The sequence below is a fragment of the Oncorhynchus mykiss genome, chromosome 2 (assembly GCF_057628025.1).
Source record: "Oncorhynchus mykiss isolate SJ-2025 chromosome 2, ASM5762802v1, whole genome shotgun sequence".
NCBI classification, from domain to species: domain Eukaryota; kingdom Metazoa; phylum Chordata; class Actinopteri; order Salmoniformes; family Salmonidae; genus Oncorhynchus; species Oncorhynchus mykiss.
The window spans coordinates 85,846,542-85,869,277 of NC_143023.1; positions in this window are offsets into that span (position 1 = coordinate 85,846,542).

The following is a 22,736-nucleotide window of genomic DNA, read 5'->3' on the forward strand; positions in this document are numbered from 1 at the left end:
TTCCCAAAGATTGGAAAGCAGCTGCGGTCATCCCCCTCTTCAAAGGGGGGGGGACACTCTTGACCCAAACTGCTACAGACCTATATCTATCCTACCATGCCTTTCTAAGGTCTTCGAAAGCCAAGTCAACAAACAGATTACCGACCATTTCGAATCTCACCATACCTTCTCTGCTATGCAATCTGGTTTCAGAGCTGGTCATGGGTGCACCTCAGCCACGCTCAAGGTCCTAAACGATATCTTAACCGCCATCGATAAGAAACATTACTGTGCAGCCGTATTCATTGATCTGGCCAAGGCTTTCGACTCTGTCAATCACCACATCCTCATCGGCAGACTCGACAGCCTTGGTTTCTCAGATGATTGCCTCGCCTGGTTCACCAACTACTTCTCTGATAGAGTTCAGTGTGTCAAATCAGAGGGTCTGCTGTCCGGACCTCTGGCAGTCTCTATGGGGGTGCCACAGGGTTCAATTCTTGGACCGACTCTCTTCTCTGTATACATCAATGATGTCGCTCTTGCTGCTGGTGAGTCTCTGATCCACCTCTAAGCAGACGACACCATTCTGTATACTTCTGGCCCTTCTTTGGACACTGTGTTAACAACCCTCCAGGCAAGCTTCAATGCCATACAACTCTCCTTCCGTGGCCTCCAATTGCTCTTAAATGCAAGTAAAACTAAATGCATGCTCTTCAAACGATCGCTGCCTGCACCTGCCCTTTCCAACATCACTACTCTGGACGGCTCTGACTTAGAATACGTGGACAACTACAAATACCTAAGTGTCTGGTTAGACTGTAAACTCTCCTTCCAGACCCACATCAAACATCTCCAATCCAAAGTTAAATCTAGAATTGGCTTCCTATTTCGCAACAAAGCATGCTTCACTCATGCTGTCAAACATACCCTTGTAAAGCTGACCATCCTACCAATCCTCGACTTCGGCGATGTCATTTACAAAGTGGCCTCCAATACCCTACTCTGCAAATTGGATGCAGTCTATCACAGTGCAATCCGTTTTGTCACCAAAGCCCCATATACTACCCACCATTGCGACCTGTACGCTCTCGTTGGCTGGCCCTCGCTTCATACTCGTCGCCAAACCCACTGGCTCCATGTCATCTACAAGACCCTGCTAGGTAAAGTCCCCCCTTATCTCAGCTCGCTGGTCACCATAGCATCACGCGTAGCACGCGCTCCAGCAGGTATATCTCTCTCACTCCCAAAACCAATTATTTCTTTGGCCGCCTCTCCTTCCAGTTCTCTGCTGCCAATGACTGGAACGAACTACAAAAATCTCTGAAACTGGAAACACTTATCTCCCTCACTAGCTTTAAGCACCAACTGTCAGAGCAGCTCACAGATTACTGCAACTGTACATAGCCCACCTATAATTTAGCCCAAACAACTACCTCTTTCCTTACTGTATTTATTTATTTATTTTGCTCCTTTGCACCCCATTATTTTTATTTCTACTTTGCACATTCTTCCACTGCAAATCTACCATTCCAGTGTTTTACTTGTGTTTTACTTATTGTATTTACTTTGCCACCATGGCCTTTTTTTTGCCTTTACCTCCCTTATCTCACCTCATTTGCTCACATCGTATATAGACTTGTTTATACTGTATTATTGACTGTATGTTTGTTTTACTCCATGTGTAACTCTGTGTCGTTGTATGTGTCGAACTGCTTTGCTTTATCTTGGCCAGGTCGCAATTGTAAATGAGAACTTGTTCTCAACTTGCCTACCTGGTTAAATAAAGGTGAAATAAATAAAAAATAAAAATAATAATATTACTACTGTTCTGTCAGAATATGCTTCCTAGACATCTAAAACTAAACTTTAATCTCTTATCAGTAGAACACCTTATAACAGCACAGTTATCTGATCAATAGGACTGGAAAGTATAAATCTCACATATTGCTTATGATGAGACAGATTGATATTGGTTATAATTATCTTACACATCAGACAATAATCATTTGACCAAGATCCTTGCACAGCACCTGGTGTCAACCAAATAATAAAACAATACTTGAATCACAGCACAGCACAAAAAATCTGCACTGGTATATAATGATGAGATAAACTAAACCAAGGCAGCAGTGTCTCCTACTACTTCAGCACTGTGGTCGTTATCTCCTGTAATTAAACACCCTTGTTCAAGCACTTCGACCATCAACACTCCCCCCCACCCCCCTCGTCAGCTCATTCTCTTCCTTTGGTCAGTTCATAAAATCCTTATTCACATTGCTTGACAATTAGTAGACAAATGTAGTCCATAAAGAAAGTCAAATTCGAAACTTCGGTTCATTCGCAACATTTAGTGCTGAAGCGTTACAATGGTCTAGTAAGAAAACGTATTTCTCAACAGCGTGAAAAAAATCCACTGAACAACAGACGAGTCTGTTAATGTGTCAGATAGTAACAGAGGATGTTGTTAATGATCAAACACCAAGTACATAAGCTACAGAGCTGCCAGAGTTCACAGGGGAGAGAGGCACAGTCATTACGCAGTGTGTCTTCTATCACCCAGGTGACTAAGTATTGTTTACTGACGTATAGCTAGCTAGCTGAAGCAGAACAAGTCACTGTGCAATTTCATGGAATCTGCATTTACCTATCGTAATCACTGGAAATTCACCAGATGTATAACATAATGTATGATTAACATTTACCAAAGTTTAATTTACTTTTGTTGCTAATCAAATGACCACCAGTGCATCGACTGAAAATAGCTCCATATCAAAACAGAGAGCAAGCGAGAGAGAAGAGATAGAGTGATAAAGGTGAAGTGATTGAGGATAAGAGAGCCTCAGTTTACCCTCTACATTAAACCCATCTATGTAACGCCCTCTGTGCCATGAATTACCTCATGTACCTCAGGCTGGACCCTCCTGTTCCTGCGTCCCTGGCTGCCCCAGCAGCCCTGGAGGAGGTTAAAGCCACAGCAGGCAAGCGAGGTCCTGTCTCCCCCCATTATGAAGCTCCTCCATGCTGCCACGCCCCCGCCACACCTCAGCCCCACCACACCCAACTGAAGAGGGCTCTTTTAGAGATTAGGGTCTGATCACCACAGATGCTGTTCCTTAAGACCCGTTTTACAAAAACCTTCCTTATCTTCGCCACACTGGTAATGTAGATATTCTTGTAGCACTCCTAAACAGGACTTCCTCTGGTAGTTCACATGGTGGAACTGGTCGAACAGAAGCTGGTCTGAGAAGGGTGGCTCCCTGTGCCATCTGTATCAGCCCTGGGCTTCCTCATCAATTTCCTAACTTCTTCTCTCTGGTCCAGGAGACAGGCAGGCAGGCAGGCAGGCAGGCAGGGAAGGGAGGCTGCCACTGTGCTTGGTGAGGGAGGAGGACGCTGGCGTGTGGAGGGGGCTCAACGAGGGACCCATTCTGAACCGGAGATGCAGCAGCAGGGCCTGGCGCTGGCTTCCTGTGAGAGGGGCCTCTTGGGGAGGAGGAGTGCAGGTGACAGACCCCTCTGCCTCCCAGGTGGGCTCTTCATGGGGCTGTGGAGTCCGACGGCGCAGACAGAGCACTAATAGGCTTCCCACTAGAGCTGTCCTATTCCCCCCCTCCCCTTGGAGACAGAACCACTAGAGCTGTCCTATTCCCCCCTCCTCCTGGAGACAGAACCACTAGACCTGTCCTATTCCCCCCCTCCTCCTGGAGACAGAACCACTAGAGCTGTCCTATTCCCCCCTCCTCCTGGAGACAGAACCACTAGAGCTGTCCTATTCCCCCCTCCTCCTGGAGAGAGAACCACTAGAGCTGTCCTATTCCCCCCCTCCTCTTGAAGACAGAACCACTAGAGCTGTCCTAAGCACTTGCAATGAGTAATGTGTCTACCATGGTCAAAATCTACTGTATGTCTGTGACTATGTCAATCAAACCATAGCTATTGTTTATTGTTGCTTGAAAAAGCTGATATTCTCTACTAAAGTCATCAGGCTTACTGGAGCATTGCCGAAGTGTCACCCAAGGCTGCCACTCAGTCTTTGTTCCTCCTCACACAGCCTCACACAGCTTTACTAAATCAAAAACACTTGAACAGACTGCTGAATTCCTAGGGCCGGGGTGGGAACTGAACTCTCTGGGGCTTATAGGTGGGAACTCACAAGTCAGTCAGTTAGTCAATCAGTTAGTCAGTCAGTAAGTCAAGCAGGGATGGAACTCATGGGAGGGGAGGGAGTGAACAGCAGGCAGGGAGGGCCTAGTTGGCCAAACCTCCTCTCAAACTCAGAGCCAGAGGCCCTAACCGGCAGCCTGCAGCCTGTTAGCACCGTCAGGTGACACAGCACAGACAGTATACAGTGCAGGAGACACAGCACAGACAGTATACAGTGCAGGAGACACAGCACAGACAGTATACAGTGCAGGAGACACAGCACAGACAGTATACAGTGCAGGAGACACAGCACAGACAGTATACAGTGCTTTCGAAAGTATTCAGACGCCTTGACTTTTTACACATTTTGTTACGTTACAGCCTTATTCTAAAATTGATAAAATAAAAATGTTCCTCGTCAATTTACACACAATACCCCATATTTACAAAGCGAAAACAAGTTTTAGATTTGTTTGCAAATGTGTTACATATAAAAAATGAAATACCTTATTTACATAAACTACCGTTAAAAAGTTTGGGGTCACTTAGAAATGTCCTTGTTTTTGAAAGAAAAGCACATTTTATGTCCATTAAAATAACATCAATTTGATCAGAAATACAGTGTAGACATTGTTAATGTTGTAAATAGTGTGACCCCAAACCCAATATATATACAATATATATATTTTCTTTTTAATTAAAAATTTAAAATCTTCCCATTTTCAAACAACGGGGCTATACATTTGGGTGAGGTTTTTTTCTCGCCTGAGTAGCCTCGTTTCACTGCCAAAAATAAAATTAAACCATCTAGCATTCAGCGAAATAACAACACAATGTCAAATACAGGTAGCCTAGTCAAATAATTAACATCCAATCACATTAACCGTTACACTCTTGCGGGAATTCCACTAACGGTCTGCATGTAGCCAAACTTAGCTGCTGCTCATGCTGGTATCTGTACTGATGCCGCAAAAGCCATGACAGGGAGACATAGTGGAGTAGTAACACACATGCAAGCAGTTGCTCCCAACACCACTTGGGTACACCGCAGCATCCACCGAGAGGCTCTTGCTGCCAAGGGAATGCCTGACTGACAGCGTGAAATACTGTACGTTTTTGACACTACAGTGAAAATTGGTCACTTTGTTAAAGCAAGGTCCCTGAACTCTCATGTACACTCATGGCAAAAAACAACATTTGAGATTGCGCTGACTCTGGTGCTTGAGGGGATACGCAGCTGGAGGTTGAATGTTTGAAGGGGTACGGGACTATAAAAAGTTTGGGAATCACTGCCGTACATGATCACAATGAGAAGTGTGTTAGATTATCTATGGTCTGACCCTGAACAGGAGAAAGAGAGAGCGAGAGAGAGAGAGAGAGAGAGAGAGAGAGAGAGAGAGAGAGAGCGAGAGAGAGTGAGAGAGAAATCGAGAGAGCATTCTCATCATGTTATAAATGAGTCACTTCCTTAGTGCAGCATCCGTGCTGTTTACAGTCATCATCATGACTATATTCTGCATAATTCCAACTTACTTTTTGATGACCCTTGGCAATGCAATCAATACTCAGTATCAATAATATATATACTAGACAGACAGATATGGTACAGAAACCATATCCATACCCTTGCTCTGAGCAGAGAAGCTGCAGCAGTACTGTGATAGCCAATCGATATCAGCAACATTGTGCAGGACAAATGTGAACGATACAGCAGATTTAGTCCATTCATTCAACTCTCCTGTCTTTGCCATGCTCCTGCTAAGCTGCGCTCTTAAAATACACCTGAATACAATGGGAGTTTTTCCATGCAGGGAAAATGACCTCCAGCTGAGTGTAATTAGGAAAGGATGTTAATGTAATGGGGTTATGGTAGGTGGACGGCTGTGATCTCAAGGGGAGTCCTACAGTAATCAATAGACTGTTGTGAAGGGGGAAATGCCAGTCTCTATGGGGGTGCCACAGGGTTCAATTCTCGGGCCGACTCTCTTCTCTGTATACATCAATGATGTCGCTCTTGCTGCTGGTGATTCTCTGATCCACCTCTACGCAGACAACACCATTCTGTATACCTCTGGCCCTTCTTTGGACACTGTGTTAACTAACCTCCAGACAACCTTCAATGCCATACAACTCTCCTTCCGTGGCCTCCAACTGCTCTTAAATGCAAGTAAAACTAAATGTATGCTATTCAACTGATCGCTGCCCGCACCTGCCCGCCCGTCCTGCATCACTACTCTGGACGGTTCTGACTTAGAATATGTGGACAACCACAAATACCTAGATGTCTGGTTAGACTGTAAACTCTCCTTCCAGACTCACATTAAGCATCTCCATTTCGCAACAAAGCATCCTTCACTCATGCTGCCAAACATACCCTCGTAAAACTGACCATCCTACCGATCCTTGACTTCGGCGATGTCATTTACAAAATAGCCTCCAACACTCTACTCAACAAATTGGATGCAGTCTATCACAGTGCCATCCGTTTTGTCACCAAAGCCCCATATACTACCCACCACCGTGACCTGTACGCTCTCGTTGGCTGGCCCTCGCTTCATACTCGCCGCCAAACCCACTGGCACCAGGTCATCTACAAGTCTCTGCTAGGTAAAGCTCCGCCTTATCTCAGCTCACTGGTCACCATAGCAGCACCCACCCGTAGCACGCGCTCCAGCAGGTATATTTCACTGGTCACCCCCAAAGCCAATTCTTACTTTGGCCACCTTTCTTTGCAGTTCTATGCTGCCAATGACTGGAATGAACTGCAAAAATCACCGAAGCTGGAGACTCATATCTCCCTCACTAGCTTTAAGCACCAGCTGTCAGAGCAGCTCACAGATCACTGCACCTGTACATAGCCCATCTGTAAATAGCCCATCCAACCACCTCATCCCATACTGTATTTATATCTTCTGCACATCTACCATTCCAGTGTTTAATTGCTATATTGTAATTACTTCGCCACTATGGCCTATTTATTGCCTTACCTCCCTTATCCTACCTCATTTCCACACACTGTATATAGACTTTTTCTACTGTATTATTGACTGTATGTTTGTTTATTCCATGTTTAACTCTGTGTTGTTGTATATGTCAAACGGCTTTGCTTTATCTTGTCCAGGTCGCATTTGTAAATGAGAACTTGTTCTTAACTAGCCTACCTGGTTAAATAAAGGTTAAATAAAAAAATTGGACACTCTCCATGGTCCTGGACAGGTGACAAGCAGAGGAGCAATGTGTCACCCAGGTAAGATGAGCATCATGATGTCATCATGATGTCACCACCAGCCCTTCTTTCATGTGTTAGAACTCACACACCTGTCACCTTTCACAACAGACTCTGCAAATGACATCAAAGTTGATTGGTCGCGTACACATATTTGCAGATGTTATCACATGTACAGCGAAATGCTTATGTTTCTAGCTCCAACAGTGCAGCAACTTAACAATACAAACTTAACAATTTAACAAAACAAACTTAACAATTTAACAAAACAAAACAACACACATCATCCAGAAAAATACTCAAATAAGGTTTATAGGATGAGCCCCGATATAACGATCGATGGTGGAAGATTTGGACTTTGGTGCAGTGTGGAAGGCGTCCATCATATTTATTCATGTGAACCAGCAACAAAACAAATAAAGAGTAACAAATTGTCCAGCTTTGTAGGGCTCAAAAACAACAATACAAAATAAAGATCCCAAACAACAGGTGGGAAAAGGCTGCCTAAATATGATCCCCAATCAGAAACAACGAATGACAGCTGCCTCTGATTGGGAACCATACTAGGCCAACCTAGAAACGAAAAAACTAAAATGACCACCCTAGTCACACCCTGACCTACCCAAATAGAGAAATAAAAGGATCTCTAAGGTTAGGGTGTGACAGTACCCCCCCCCCCAAAGGTGCGGACTCCGGCCACAAAACCTGACTCTATAGGGGAGGGTCCGGGTGGGCATCCAGCCTCGGTGGCAGCTCCGGTGCGGGACGCCGACCCCACTCCGCTCGCGGATCCGCCAGCGTTGGTGACGCCTCTGGTGCGGGGATTGTTGTCGGAAGCGGTGGACCGTGGATCGTCGTCGAAGGCTCCGGACCGTGGATCATCGCCGGGGACTCCGGACCGTGGCTCATCGCCGGGGACTCCGGTCCGTGGATCGTCGCCGGAGGAACCGGACCGTAGATCGTCGCCGGGGACTCCGGACCGTAGATTGTCGCCGGGGACTCCGGACTGTAGATCGTCGCCGGAAACTCTGGACCGTAGATCGTCGCCGGAGACTCTGGACCGGGAACCCTCGCTGGAGGCGCTGGACTTTGGATCGTCTCTGCAGGCTCCGGGCCATGGATCATTACTGGAGGCTCTGGGCCATGGATCATCACTGGAGGCTCCGGACCATGGATCATCACTGGAGACTCTGGGCCATGGATCATCACTGGAGGCTCCGGGCCATGGATCATCACTGGAGGCTCCGGGCCATGGATCATCACTGGAGGTCTAGAGCGTAGAGCTGGCACAACGCGTCCTGGACAAATGACCACCTTCGCACAGTAAGTGCGGGGAGCTGGCACAGGACGCACTGGGCTGTGAGGGCGCACTGGAGACAAGGTGGATAGAGCCGGAACAGGATGTACTGGACCGTGGAGGCACACTGGAGGTCTGGAGCATAGAGCTGGCACAACGCGTCCTGGACAAACGACCACCTTCGCACGGAAATTGCGGGGAGCTAGCACAGGACGCACTGGGCTGTGAAGGCGCACTGGGGACACAGTGCGTAGAACCGCCGCAGGATGTACTGGACCCTGGAGGAGTACTGGAGACCAGGAGCGCTGAGCCGGCACAACCCGTCCTGGACAGATACCCACTTTAGCACGACAAGTGTGGGGAGCTGGCACAGAACGCACCGGGCTGTGGAGGCGCACTGGAGACACAGTGCGTAGAACCGGAAAACATGGCACCTGAACGGTGACCAACTCCACACGGTGAGTACAGGGAGTTGGTTCTGGTTCCCACCTTGGCTCCGCCAACCACCCCGTGTGCCCCCCAATTTTTTTTTGAGGCTGCCTCTTGGGCTTCCGTCGTGGCCGCGAACCCCAGTGTCGTCATTGTTTTTCCTTCGCTGCCTCCGTCTGCTCCCATGGAAGGCGATCCTTTCCAGCTAGGATTTCCTCCCACGTCCAGGATCCCTTCCTGTCCAATATATCCTCCCACGTCCAGGATGTCTGCTCCTCCTGGGCACGCTGCTTGGTCCGTTGTTGGTGTGATCTTCTATAACGATCATTGTTGGAAGGATTGGACTTTGGTGCAGTGTGGAAGGCGTTCATCATATTTATTAATGTGAACCAGCAACAAAACAAATAAAGAGTAACAAAACAAAACGTCCAGCTTTGTAGGGCTCAAAAACAACAATACAAAATCAAGATCCCACAAACAACAGGTGGGAAAAGGCTGCCTAAATATGATCCCCAATCAGAGACAATTAATGACAGCTGCCTCTGATTGGGAACCATACTAGGCCAACCCAGAAACGAAAAAACAAGAATGCCCACCCTAGTCACATTTTGACCTAACCAAATAGAGAAATAAAATGATCTCTAAGGTCAGGGCGTGACACCCGACTAGAATACAGTATATAAAATCAAATCAAATGTTATTGGTCACACACATACAGTACCAGTCAAAAGTTTGGACACACCTACTCATTCAAGGGTTTTTGTTTATTTTGACTATTTTCTACATTGTAGAATAATAGTGAAGACATCAAAACTAGGAAATAACACATATGGTATCATGTAGTAACCAAAAAAAGTGTTAAACAAATCTAAATATATTTTATATCTGAGATACTTCAAAGTAGCCACCATTTGCCTTGACGACAGCTTTTCACAGTCTTGGGATTCTCTCAACCAGCTTCATGACGTAATCACCTGGAATGCACTTACATTTCCAGGTGTACCTTGTTAAAAGTTAATTTGTGGAATTTCTTTCCTTCTTAAAGTGTTTGAGCCAATCAGTTGTGTTGTGACAAGGTGGGGGTGGTATACAGAAGATAGCCCTAAAAACCAAGTCCATATTATGGCAAGAACAGCTCAAATATGCAAAGAGAAACGACAGTCCATCATTACTTTAAGACATGAAGGACAGTCAATGCGGAAAATGTCAAGAACTTTGAACGTGTTTTCAAGTGCAGTTTGAAAAACCATCAAGCACTATGATGAAACTGGCTCTCATGAGGACCACCACAGGAAAGGAAGACCCAGAGTTACCTCTGCTGCAGAGGATAAGTTCAGTAGAGTTAACTGCACCTCAGAAATTGCAGCCCAAATAAATGCCTCACAGAGTTCAAGTGACAGACACATCTCAACATCAACTGTTCAGAGGAGACTGCGTGAATCAGTTCTTCATGGTCGAATTGCTGCAAAGAAATCACTACTAAAGGACACCAATAAGAAGAAGAGACTTGCTTGGGCCGAGAAACACGAGCAATGGATATTAGACCGGTGGAAATCAGTCCTTTGGTCTGATGAGTCCAAATTTGAGATTTTTGCTTCCAAACGCTGTGTCTTTGTGAGACGCAGAGTAGGTGAATGGATGATCTCTGCATGTGTGGTTTCCACCGTGAAGCATGGAGGAGGAGGTGTGGTGGTGCTTTGCTGGTAACACTGTCAGTGATTTCTTTAGAATTCAAGGCATACTTAACCAGCATGGCTACCACAGCATTCTGCAGCGACACGCCCATCCCATTTGGTTAGCTCTTATGATGCATTTTTCAACAGGACAATGATCCAACACACCTCCAGGCTGTGTAAGGGCTATTTGACCAAGAAGGAGAGTGATGGAGTGCTGCATCAGATGACCTGGCCTCCATAATCACCTGACCTCAACCCAATTGCGATGGTTTGGGATGATTTGGACCGCAGAGTGAAGGAAAAGCATAAAAACCCTTGAATGAGTAGGTGTGTCCAAACTCTTGACTGGTACTGTATTTAGCAGATGTTATTGCGGGTGTAGCGAAATGTTTGTGTTCCTAGCTACAACAGCACAGTAGTATCTAACAATTCACAACAATACACAACTCTAAAAGTAAAATCAAATTAAGACATATATAAATAATAGGACGAGCAATGTAAGAGTGGCATTGGACTAAAATACAGTAGAATAGAATACAGTCTATACATATGAGATTAGTAAAGCAGTATGTAAACATTATTAAAGTGACTAGAGTTCCATTATTAAAGTGTCCAGTGATTCCATGTTTATGTATATGGGGAAGCAGCCTTTAAGGTGCAGGGTTGAGTACCGGGTGGTAGCCGGCTAGTGATGGCTATGTAACAGTCTGATGGCGTTGAGATAGAAGCTGTTTTTCAGTCTCTCGGTCCCAGCTTTGATGCACCTGTACTGACCATAGCCTTCTAGATGATAGCGGGGTGAACAGGCCGTCACTCGGGTGGCTGAGGTCTTGATGATCTTCTTGGACTTCCTGTGACATTTAATGCTCTAGATATCCTGCAGGGCAGGCAGTGTGCCCCCAGTAATGCATTGGGCTGACTGCACCACCCTCTGGAGAGCCCTGCGGTTGTCGATGGTGCAAGGTGATCCCCTTAACCCCTTTAGTCACAGACTGGACACAAAGGTGTTGTCCAAAACCAGTGAGACACGAACAATAAGCTCCTTTCAAATAGGAACAATTACCACAGATGGGGGAATTAACCCGATGACATCATGTGCCAATGTACAATGGGAATGTACACTTGTTTTTTTCATGGGCCAAAAGCCGCCAAATACAAGGGCTGTTCCAAAGCGTGTAATCAAATCACATCGATAGCTGGGTCTTTGATAGAGATAGCTTCTCAGAGACACTATGGCTGTAATCAAGTAAGGCTCCATTCAGGCCTGGCTCATTCAAAAGGCAAACATTTTTTTTACCTTTATTTAACTAGGATAGTCAGTTAAGAACAAATTCTTATTTTCAATGACGGCCTAGGAACAGTGGGTTAACTGCCTCGTTCAGGGGCAGAACGACAGATTTGTACCTTGTCAGCTCAGGGATTTGATCTTGCAACCTTTCGGTTACAAGTCCAACGCTCTAACCACCTGCCGTCCCATTCACTGAAACACTGGCCTTTTCTGAACGACACATCTCTCATTATGTTATATATTTATTTTTATTTTTATTTATTTTTCATTATGTTATATATTTGTCGAGTTCAAAGTGTTTTTTCTTTACTAGACAACAATGCATTATTATGTTCCTTAAATCAACTCAGATCTCAATTTATGAGCAAAACTCTCAAAAAATAAATACAAAAATCAACCTTCTTTTGTAGTATCTTTCGGAGCAGGCAAGTCTTCACACATTACACAATGATGGCCCGGTCCCCATAGAGGAGGAGCCGGGCTGTGTTTTGGCACTACTATCGAACTGTACCCTACCATGAACAACAGGAGCAACAGAGACTAATGTAACAAAACCAGTCACTAATTAACATCCCGCCTGGGTTGGGGTTTACACAGCATTCCCTGCAAATCCAATTAATGTTCATTAGACTTGAGGAGACGCCCAGCTGTCCTCTCTCAGCGATGCCACAACAACTGTGCCATGGAAACAGCGTCCAGGACAACAGCCCGTCCCGGAGCTATCATGGCCCTGTGGAACAATGGGACAGATAACAACCACACCTGGCAGAGGGAACACTGCTTTGCTCCCTGGCTCCATTGTGGTGGCGGCAGTGTCGAGCGCCACACACTGAGTGGCCTCTACCATGTGACGACCTGTGACAATAAGCCTGACAGCCTTTGTACTCTCTGGGCACTGTGACCCAGCACATACGTCTCAGCGGCCCTTTGACTGACACATTACCACCTCAATCTCAACACTGACTGAGCAGCAAATTAAGTTGGGAAAAAATAGTAAGGACAGTGAATAACAGGTTGAATTACGTTTCATAAGTTGGATGAGTGATGGGTGGGAGTGTGTGATCCTGACGTGTGTGGGGTCAGGATCACACACAGAAGAGGGCTGCCTTGCTTCTAGCTCCTAGAAAACTTTTCAGTATTTCGTTTTTTATGAATTATTTCTTACATTACTAGCCCAGAATGTTTTTGATGTTATTACATACAGCCGTGAAGAACTATTGGATATAAGAGCGGCGGTAACTCACCAGCACTACTAGCATTACAACCAGGAATATGACTTTCCTGAAGCGGATCCTTCGTTCGCACCCCAAAGGGCAATTGAACTGATTCCAGAGGCCGACCAAAAACAATGCCAGCGGAGAAGAGGTACTCGGAGTAGTCTTCTTAGTCCGACTTAGGAGGCGAGCACACCACCCAACCCACCGCTTCCAACTATATTACTAAGGTTCAGTCTCTGGATAATAAAGTTGACAAACTCAGGGCGAGGGTTTCTTTCGAGAGAGACATCAGGGATTGTAACATACTCTGTTTCATGGAAACATGGCTCTCTCGTGATATACTGTCTGAGTTGGTCCAGCCAGTTAGGTTCTCAGTTCATCGCGCAGACAGGAATAAATACCTCTCCGGAAAGAAGAAAGGCGGGGTGTATGTTTCATGATCAAGGACTCATGGTTAATTGCGAAAACATACAGGAACTCAAGTCCTTTTGTTCACCTGACCTAGAATACCTCACAATCAAATCAGACCTTATTATCTCCCAAGATCATTTTCTTTGGTTATAGTCACGGCCGTGTATATCCACACTCAAGCCGATACCACAACGGCCCTGAAAGAACTTCACTGGACTTCATGCAAAGTGAAAACCACTTTGTGACCGGGAATATGGCAGAATACAAACAGCGTAGTCATTCCCTCCACAAGGCAATCAAACAGGCAAAATGTCAGAGTAGAGATAAAGTGGAGTCGCAATTCAACAGCTCAGACACGAGACGTATGTGGCAGGGTCAACGGACAATCACGGACTACAAAAGGAAAACCAGCCACGTTGCGGACACCGACATCTTGCTTCCGGACAAGCTAAACACAGTCTCTGCCTGCTTTGAGGATAAAACAGTGCCACCGACGCAGCCCGCTACCAAGGACCGTGGGCTCTCATTCTCCGTGGCCGACGATAGACATTTAAGCTTGCTAACCTTCGCAAGGCTACCAGCACAGACGGCATCCCTAGCTGCGTCCTCAGAGCATGCGCAGACCAGCTGGCGTGTTCACAGACATATTCAATCTCTCCCTATCCCAGTCAGCTGTCCCCAGATGCTTCAAGATGGCCACCATTGTTCCTGTAACCAAGAAAGAAAAAGGTAACTGAACTAAATGACTAGTGCACCATAGCACTCACTTCTGTCATCATGAAGTGCTTTGAGAGACTAGTCAAGGATCATATCACCTCTACCTTACCTGTCACCCTAGACCCACTTCAATTTGCTTACCGCCCCAATAGATCCACAGACGATACAATCGCGATCACACTGCACACTGCCCTATCCCATCTGGACATGAGGAATACCTATGTAAGAATGCTGTTCATTGACTAAAGCTCAGAATTCAACACCATAGTACCCCCCCAAGCTCATCATTAAGCTCAAGGCCCTGGGTCTGAACCGGGTCCTGGACTTCCTGACGGGCAGCCCCCAGGTAGTGAAGGTAGGAAACAACACCTCCACTCCCTGTTCACCCATGACTGCGTGGCCAAGCACGCTTCCAACTCAATCATCATGTTTGCCGACGACTCAACAGTAGTAGGCTTGATTACCAACAATGACGAGACAGCCTACAGGGAGGAGGTGAGGGCTCTGGGAGTTTGGTGCCAGGAAAATAACCTCTCAACAATACAAAGGAGCTGATTGTGAACTTCAGGAAACAGCAGATGGGCTACCCCCCTATCCACATCGATGGGACCACAGTGGAGAAGGTGGAAAGCTTCTCCTTGCTCGTGTGCCTACAAACCTGACTCAGTTACACCAGCTCTGTCTGGAGGAATGGGCCAAAATTCCCCAAACTTATTGTGGGACGCTTGTGGAAGGCTTCCCGAAATGTTTGACCCAAGTCAAACAATTTAAAGGCAATGCTACCAAATACTAATTGAGTGTATGTAAACTTCTGAAACACTGGGAATGTGATGAAATAAATAAAAGCTGAAATAAAAAATTCTCTCTACTATTATTCTGACATTTCACATTCTTAAAATAAAGTGGTGATCCTAACTGACCTAAGACAGGGAATTGTTACTAGGATTAAATGTCAGGAACTGTGAAAAACTGTGTTTAAATGTAGTTGGCTAAAGTGTATGTAAACTTCCGACTTCAACTGTAGACTTGAAATCACTGGCCACTTTAATAAATGGAACGCTAGTTACTTTAATAATGTTTACATATCTTGCATTACTCATCTCATATGTATAGACTTTATTCTATACTTTCTACTGTATCTTAGTATCTTATCTATGCCGCTCTGACATTGCTCTTCCATATATTGATATATTCTTAATTCCATTCCTTAACTTAGATTTGTGTATATTAGGTATATGTTGTGAAATTGTTAGATATTACATGTTAGATATTACTGCACTGTCAAGCATTTCGCTACACCTGCAATAACGTCTGCTAAACATGTGTAGGTGACCAATAAAATTTGATTTGATTTGAATGTATAGGTTAGGATTCTCAGTTGCAGTACTCATGAATGGGATTATTTTTAGCCTCATTTTAATCTCAATTTGTAGGGCAACACCCACCAGGGCTGACATTGTCACCAGGCCTCTGGGCTCCTATCAAGCAAGTAAAGTGACATGTGAACCCCCTGCTCTATGACACTGATACAGCTCTGTAATCTAGCGCAGGTGAGTTCTCTCTAAATTTCCTGCTTTAATTCAGTGTCCGGTGTCAGTCGAGGACAAAGCTACGATGAGAAACCTTATCAGGGACAGAGTTCATCAGAATATTGGGTGGCAATGCAGTGCCCACTGTGGCCTGGTGCCCAATGGGCTGGCAGGCTGGGTTGCGCTAACTAGGAGTGGGAGCTGAGCCTTAGGGCTGGAACATACAACATGGTCCAGGCCAGGCACAATTCATTGGAGAATGTGCACCTGGTCTCACTTCACTAAAATGTTGTATCCTCTAAAAACAAAGGTATCAAGCAGTTGGGGTGTTAAAAGTGTATTTTCATGTAAAATAACTTCTCCTTGGTGGATTGAATTATTCTGTGGAAAGCGTCAATGCAGCACAATAACATTAAACATTTCACATCCTGCAGAAGTTGAACTGCAGTGAGTGAGGCACTTGATGTCTCTGTGTCTGGAAATGACGCAGTGGGTTCTCAAGGCTGTCTAGCGAGAGCAGCAACAACAACATCACTAGCCGATAAAAGAGCCTGAAAGATAATCAGCCTCCGCTAAAACCTTGGCAACAGTCCTTGTTGAAACATTTCTCAGAGGTGCAAGAGGTATCAATGCTGTTTGTCTATCTCAGTCTGAAGTTATAAGTTCTTCAGACAAATGCTGACAGCGTTAATGCCAACTAATAAAATATCCTAGTCTGAGGCTGCAATGTTAAGTTCAAAGCACTATACAGGGAAAAAATTGTGCTACAAAAAAAAGTTGTGCTACAATCAGATCTACGTGACTAAAAAGAGATGATTTACATTATTGATGAATGACCATGTTAACTCCTTGTAGGCCGGTGGCAGTTTTCGGTATTTCGGATGACTGACGTGCCCAAAGTAAACTGCCTATTACTCAGGCCCAGAAGTTAGGATATGCATATTGATAGAATTGGATAGAAAACACTCTGAAGTTTCCAAAACTGCTAAAATAATGTCTGTGAGTATAACAGAACTGATCTAGCAGGCAAAAACCCGAGGAGAATCCATCCGGGAACATTTTTTTTTGAGCTCACCACTCATTTTAATGGCTGTCTATGGGATTATCAAAGGAATACCTCCCAGATTGCAGTTCCTAGGGCTTCCAGCTGATTTCAACAGTCTTTAGAAAGAGTTTCAGGCTTGTTTTTTAAAGTGGCTCCCATTTTGGCTGTAGAATTGTGGCACACGTCGGTGAGGGCGCGCACTTCGTTATTTATTTATTTAAGTATTATTTTAAAAAAATCAAAATACAGATCAACAATATACATTCTTACATCATACAAAACCGAATGCAGGTATTAACGAGAAAATACTGAAACAAACAAATAATATTTAAAAAAAAAACAATTCTAGTGGAATTGTAATCACTCTGAAAAAATCTTATTGTAATGATTTAGGAAAATGTTATTCTTGTTATTGCTCACTAGGGTTAATGTTTTAATAAGATAGTTAAATTCAATCAAAAACATAATTCATTTTGGTATAGAATTTTTGTGTGTATGAAGTATTTGGCAACAAGAATAAGAAAATCACAATAATTTCAGTGGTCTTGTTATCATTGCAATAGTAACATATTATATCTTTCATGTCAAAAACATAGGTAGTGTTCATAATGGTAAATAAGTATTTTGCAGAAAAACTTTCCTCTCGGTGTAAGTTGGTTTTGTGAATGAAGAATTTGTCTAATATATTTATTACAACAAGATTTCTCAAGTAAGCCTACGCCTTCCAATCTGAGTTCTGGATAAACTTTGTGATCATTACCAAAGCTGAGTTTTCATTCGTGTAGTTAGACCACTGGGAATGGCTTTAATCACCAAAATAAACTCTCTGAAAGGTATTGGAAACTCTTTCAATGTTATAAATTATTCATACGTGAGAATATTACCCTTGTTGTCAAAAACATCAAGAACAAAGTCAATATTCCTCTCATGCCAGCTGGGGTAGAACTTATTCCTTACAGTTATGTCTGAATTATTCCACAAAAGAGCTTTATGTGGGGAAAAATTGTGCAGGAAACATATTTTCCAGGCCATTAAAGCTTGTTGGTGAAACCTAGCCAATTTAGCAGGTAATGTTTCAGGAATATAATTACATGTCAGTAAAAATTGAAGACTTCCCAACTTATTAAACACATTATTTGGAATGAAAAACCATATTGAATCAGTATTGATCAAACATCTTTTCAACCAGTTTATCTTGAAAGTGTTATTTATGTCAACAAAATCCAACACTTCTTGACCACCTTCAGCTCTTTTGTTAGAAAGGACTGACTTTTTTAGTTTGTGAGACTTATTTTTCCAGATGAAGTCAAGAAAGGTCCTATTGATCTCTTTACAAGTAGCAGGATTTACACATAACGATAATGAGGGGTACACAAAACGAGACAGTCCCTCTACCTTGGACAGAAGTACTCTCCCAAGTATAGAAAGATCTCTTTGTAGCCAATTATTGAATATATTTTTGGGTTTCTTAATTTTAGGAGAGAAATTCAAATGTTATCTGACTACTAAGTGTTTTTTTTGACAGATGCATTCCTAAATATTTAACAGTCCTTTACAGGAATATTTTCTATTTCTTTATCATCAGAGTCAAATAAACATAAGATTTCACATTTAGGAACATTCAGTTTTAATCCTGATGCAATAGAAAATGCAGTTATAGCATTAAGGGCATGGACGACCTGGTCTTTGTCTCATAATAAAGAAAAGGGAAGCATCATCAGCCAGTTGGGAAATTTTGATTTCTTTGTTAAAAATGGTTAATTTGCATTATTCAGAATATCTAGAGATAGAAGTTCCACAACCAAAATGAATAAAAATGGCGAAATTGGGCATCCCTGTCGTACACTTCTGTTGATGCTGAATCTTTTGGAAGAATTAAGGTTTGTTATTTATCTCCGGTAATGAACATACTATTCTCCGTCTTAAATTTGATCGTTTATTTACATATTAGGGTACCTGAGGATTGATTAGAAACGTTGTTGACTTGTTTGTACGAAGTTTATTGGTAAACTTTGGGATTCATTTGTATGCATTTTGAACGAGGGAAACCGGTGGATTACTGAATCAAGCGCGCCAACTAAACAGACTTTTTTGGGGTATAAAGAAGGACTTTATCGAACAAAAGGACCATTTGTTATGTAGCTGGGACCCTTGGGATTGCAAAAAGAGGACGATCTTCAAAGGTAAGTGAATTACTTTATCGCTATTTCTGCATCTTTGGAAAATGTTAGTAATGCTTTTGTACATGGGGCGCTGTCCTCAGATAATCGCATGGTATGCTTTCGCCGTAAACCCTTTTTGAAATCTGACAAAGTGGCTGGATTAACAAGAAGTTAAGCTTTTAAACAATGTAAGACACTTATATTTTCATGAAAGTTTAATATTATGATTTTGTATTTTGAATTTGGCGCTCTCCGATATCATCGGATGTTGTCGAATTTGATCCCGGTAACGGGATTTCCGCTCTAAGAGGTTTTAAAGAGCAATTGTCCCTAAAAACCGACTACTCATTTAGAAAACAGCCTATATGGCATTGATATGAGTCAGAAAAAAAAATTCTGTCAAAATTCACTAAAGTGTAAATAGGATCATTTTGGTCATAAAGTCAGTCTCGTCCAAAACAGAGTTTTGTAAGACTTGTGGTCTTGACTGCATCACAACATAAATGAAGGTTGGATTTGTTTCAATCTCGCCCACATGCACACGGCTAGGGGCACACAAGTAATCACTAATTCAGAGTGCAGCTGCACGCAACCCAAACATACACTACCAGTGACAGTTTTAGAACACATACTCATTCAAGGATTTTTCTTTATTTTTACTATTTTCTACATTGTAGAATAATAGTGACGACATCAAAACCATAAAAAAAACACATATGGAATCATGTAGTATCAAAAAAAGTTTTAAACAAATCAAAATATATTTTAGATTCTTCAAATAGCCACCCTTTGCCTTGATGACAGCTTTGCACACTCTTGGCATTCTCTCAACCAGCTTCACCTGGAATGCTTTTCCATCAGTCTTGAAGGAGTTCCCACTTGTTGGCTGTTTTTCCTTCACTCTGCAGTCCGACTCATCCCAAACCATCTCAATTTGGTTAAGGTCGGGTGATTGTGGAGGCCAGGTCATCTGATGCAGCACTCCATCACTCTCCTTCTTGGACAAATAACCCTTACACAGCCTGGAGATATGTTGGGTCATTGTCCTGTTGAAAAACAAAGGATAGTCCCACTAAGCCCAAACCAGATGGGATGGTGTATCGCTGTAGAATGCTGTGGTAACCATGCTGGTTAAGTGTGACTTGAATTCTAAATAAATCACAGACAGTGTCACCAGCAAAGCACCCCCACACCATAACACCTCCTCCTCCATGCTTTACGGTGGGAAACACACATGCAGAGATCATCCGTTCACCCACACCATGTATCACAAAGACATGACGGTTGGAACCAAACATCTCAAAGGACAAATGTCCATTGCTTGTGTTTCTTGTCCCAAGCAAGTGTATTCTATTACTGGTGTCCTTTAGTAATGGTTTCTTAGCAGCAATTCGACCATGAAGGTCTGATTCATACAGCCTCCTCTGAACAGTTGATGTTGAGATGTGTCTGTTACTTGAACTCTGTGAAGTATTTATTTGGGCTGCAATTTCTTAGGTGCAGTAAACTCTAATGAACTTATCCTCTGCAGCAAAGGTAACTCTGAGTCTTCCATTCCTGTGGCAGTCCTCATGAGAGCCAGTTTCATGAGATCCAGTTTCATCATAGCGCTTGATAGTTTTTGCGACTGCACTTGAAGAAACTTCCAAGTTCTTGAAATGTTTATTTGAGCTGTTCTTGCCATAATATGGACTTGGTATTTTACCAAATAGGGCTATCTTCTGTATACCACCCCTACCATGTCACAACACAACTGATTAGCGCAAACGCATTAAGAAGGAAAGAAATTCTATAAATTAACTTTTAACAAGGCACACCTGTTAATTGAAATGCATTCCAGGTGACTACCTCATGAAGCTGGTTGAGAGAATGCCAAGAGTGTGCAAAGCTATTTGAAGAATCTCAAATATAAAATATATTTAGATTTGTTCAACACTTTTTTGGTTACTATATGATTCCATAAGTATTTTTTCAAAGTTTTGATGTCTTCACTATTATTCTACAATATAGAAAATAGTAAAAATAAAGAAAAACCCTTGAATGAGAAGGTGTTCTAAAACCTTTGACCGGTAGCGTAATACCTGCAGTAATTTTGGGTTGATATCCCTATAGGGCTAAATTAGTTAGGGACCATCGGTAAATTACACAATGTAATAGGACAATGTGGTAAAATTCCAATGGCTCCAAATGTCAATGACTTAAAAACCTTCAACCAACTATAAAAAACTTAAACCAACTATAAATTAATATGCAAATAATATAAGCATTTAATGATAAAACTAAATGGTGTGCAACATGAAAACATTGTCTCAATTACACACACAAGAGACACCCACATTAAACCACACCCCAAAACCAAGTCACGTTTTAATTCAGTCATGGTGGCTAGCATTTTATAATGATCCAAATATTAAACGAGGCCAAATCAGTAAGTGCAGTCACTCTTTAAATGACTTGACTGTAGTAGCATATTGAAGTTGCCATATTTCTTCTGTGATTTTTTCCATATTGTGGCAATCTGACAGGTTACATGTAATTTATGTTGAGATTGAAATTACATTCTTAACTTAACCACTTTTAAACACTCATCCAAAAGATCTTCTGTCTCTGCTGAAATCATACTTCATGATGATTATTCCATGATTACCTTGTTTTCAGTCTAATTCCAGACTGACATCCCGTTGAGGTAGTTATTAATAGACCCAGTCGCAGGTAGCATGGAAGCCACTTCCTGTTCTGTCTCATTTCAAAGGGAATTAGTAATTCCTGCTTGCCGGAGACTGTCAATTCCCATGGCAGTTGAGTGGCCTGTATGAAAAATGTATCAACGGAGAGCGGAACCAGAGTGGAACCCTGGCCTGGTGCTGACAGGTGATGTATTGGCCACACTAATTTCCCGGAGGCCCATACCCAGCTGGCCCATACTAGGTCACACTCACACCTGCACTGCTAGAGCTGCTGGAGCTCTCATCAGAAAAATGGTAGGCTACTGTACCGAAAGCCCTCTTTTGAAATACTGTAGAAGGCTCTGGCTGAACCAATAACGTGGCCCATATTTGATTGATCCCAATGTTCCTGATTTTATAATAAGTCTAAGTTTAGTCAAAGTCCAGACCTGAATCCAATCGAGAATCTGTGGAAAGAACTGAAAACTGCTGTTCACAAATGCTCTCCATCCAACCTCACTGAGCTCGAGCTGTTTTGCAAGGAGGAATGGGAAAAATTTCAGTCTCTCGATGTGCAAAACTGATAGAGACATACCCCAAGCGACTTACAGCTGTAATCGCAGCAAAAGGTGGCGCTACAAAGTATTAACTTAAGGGGGCTGAATAATTTTGCACGCCCGATTTTTTAGTTTTTGATTTGTTAAAAAAGTTTGAAATATCCAATAAATGTCGTTCCACTTCATGATTGTGTCCCACTTGTTGTTGATTCTTCACAAAAAAATAGTTTTATATCTTTATGTTTGAAGCCTGAAATGTGGCAAAAGGTCGCAAAGTTCAAGGGGGCCGAATACTTTCGCAAGGCACTGTAGTTGTTTGGGCTATTTATAGATGGGCTATGTAACTTTATGATCTTCACACATTCATGTTTGTTGTTATTAGGAAATGTGCTAA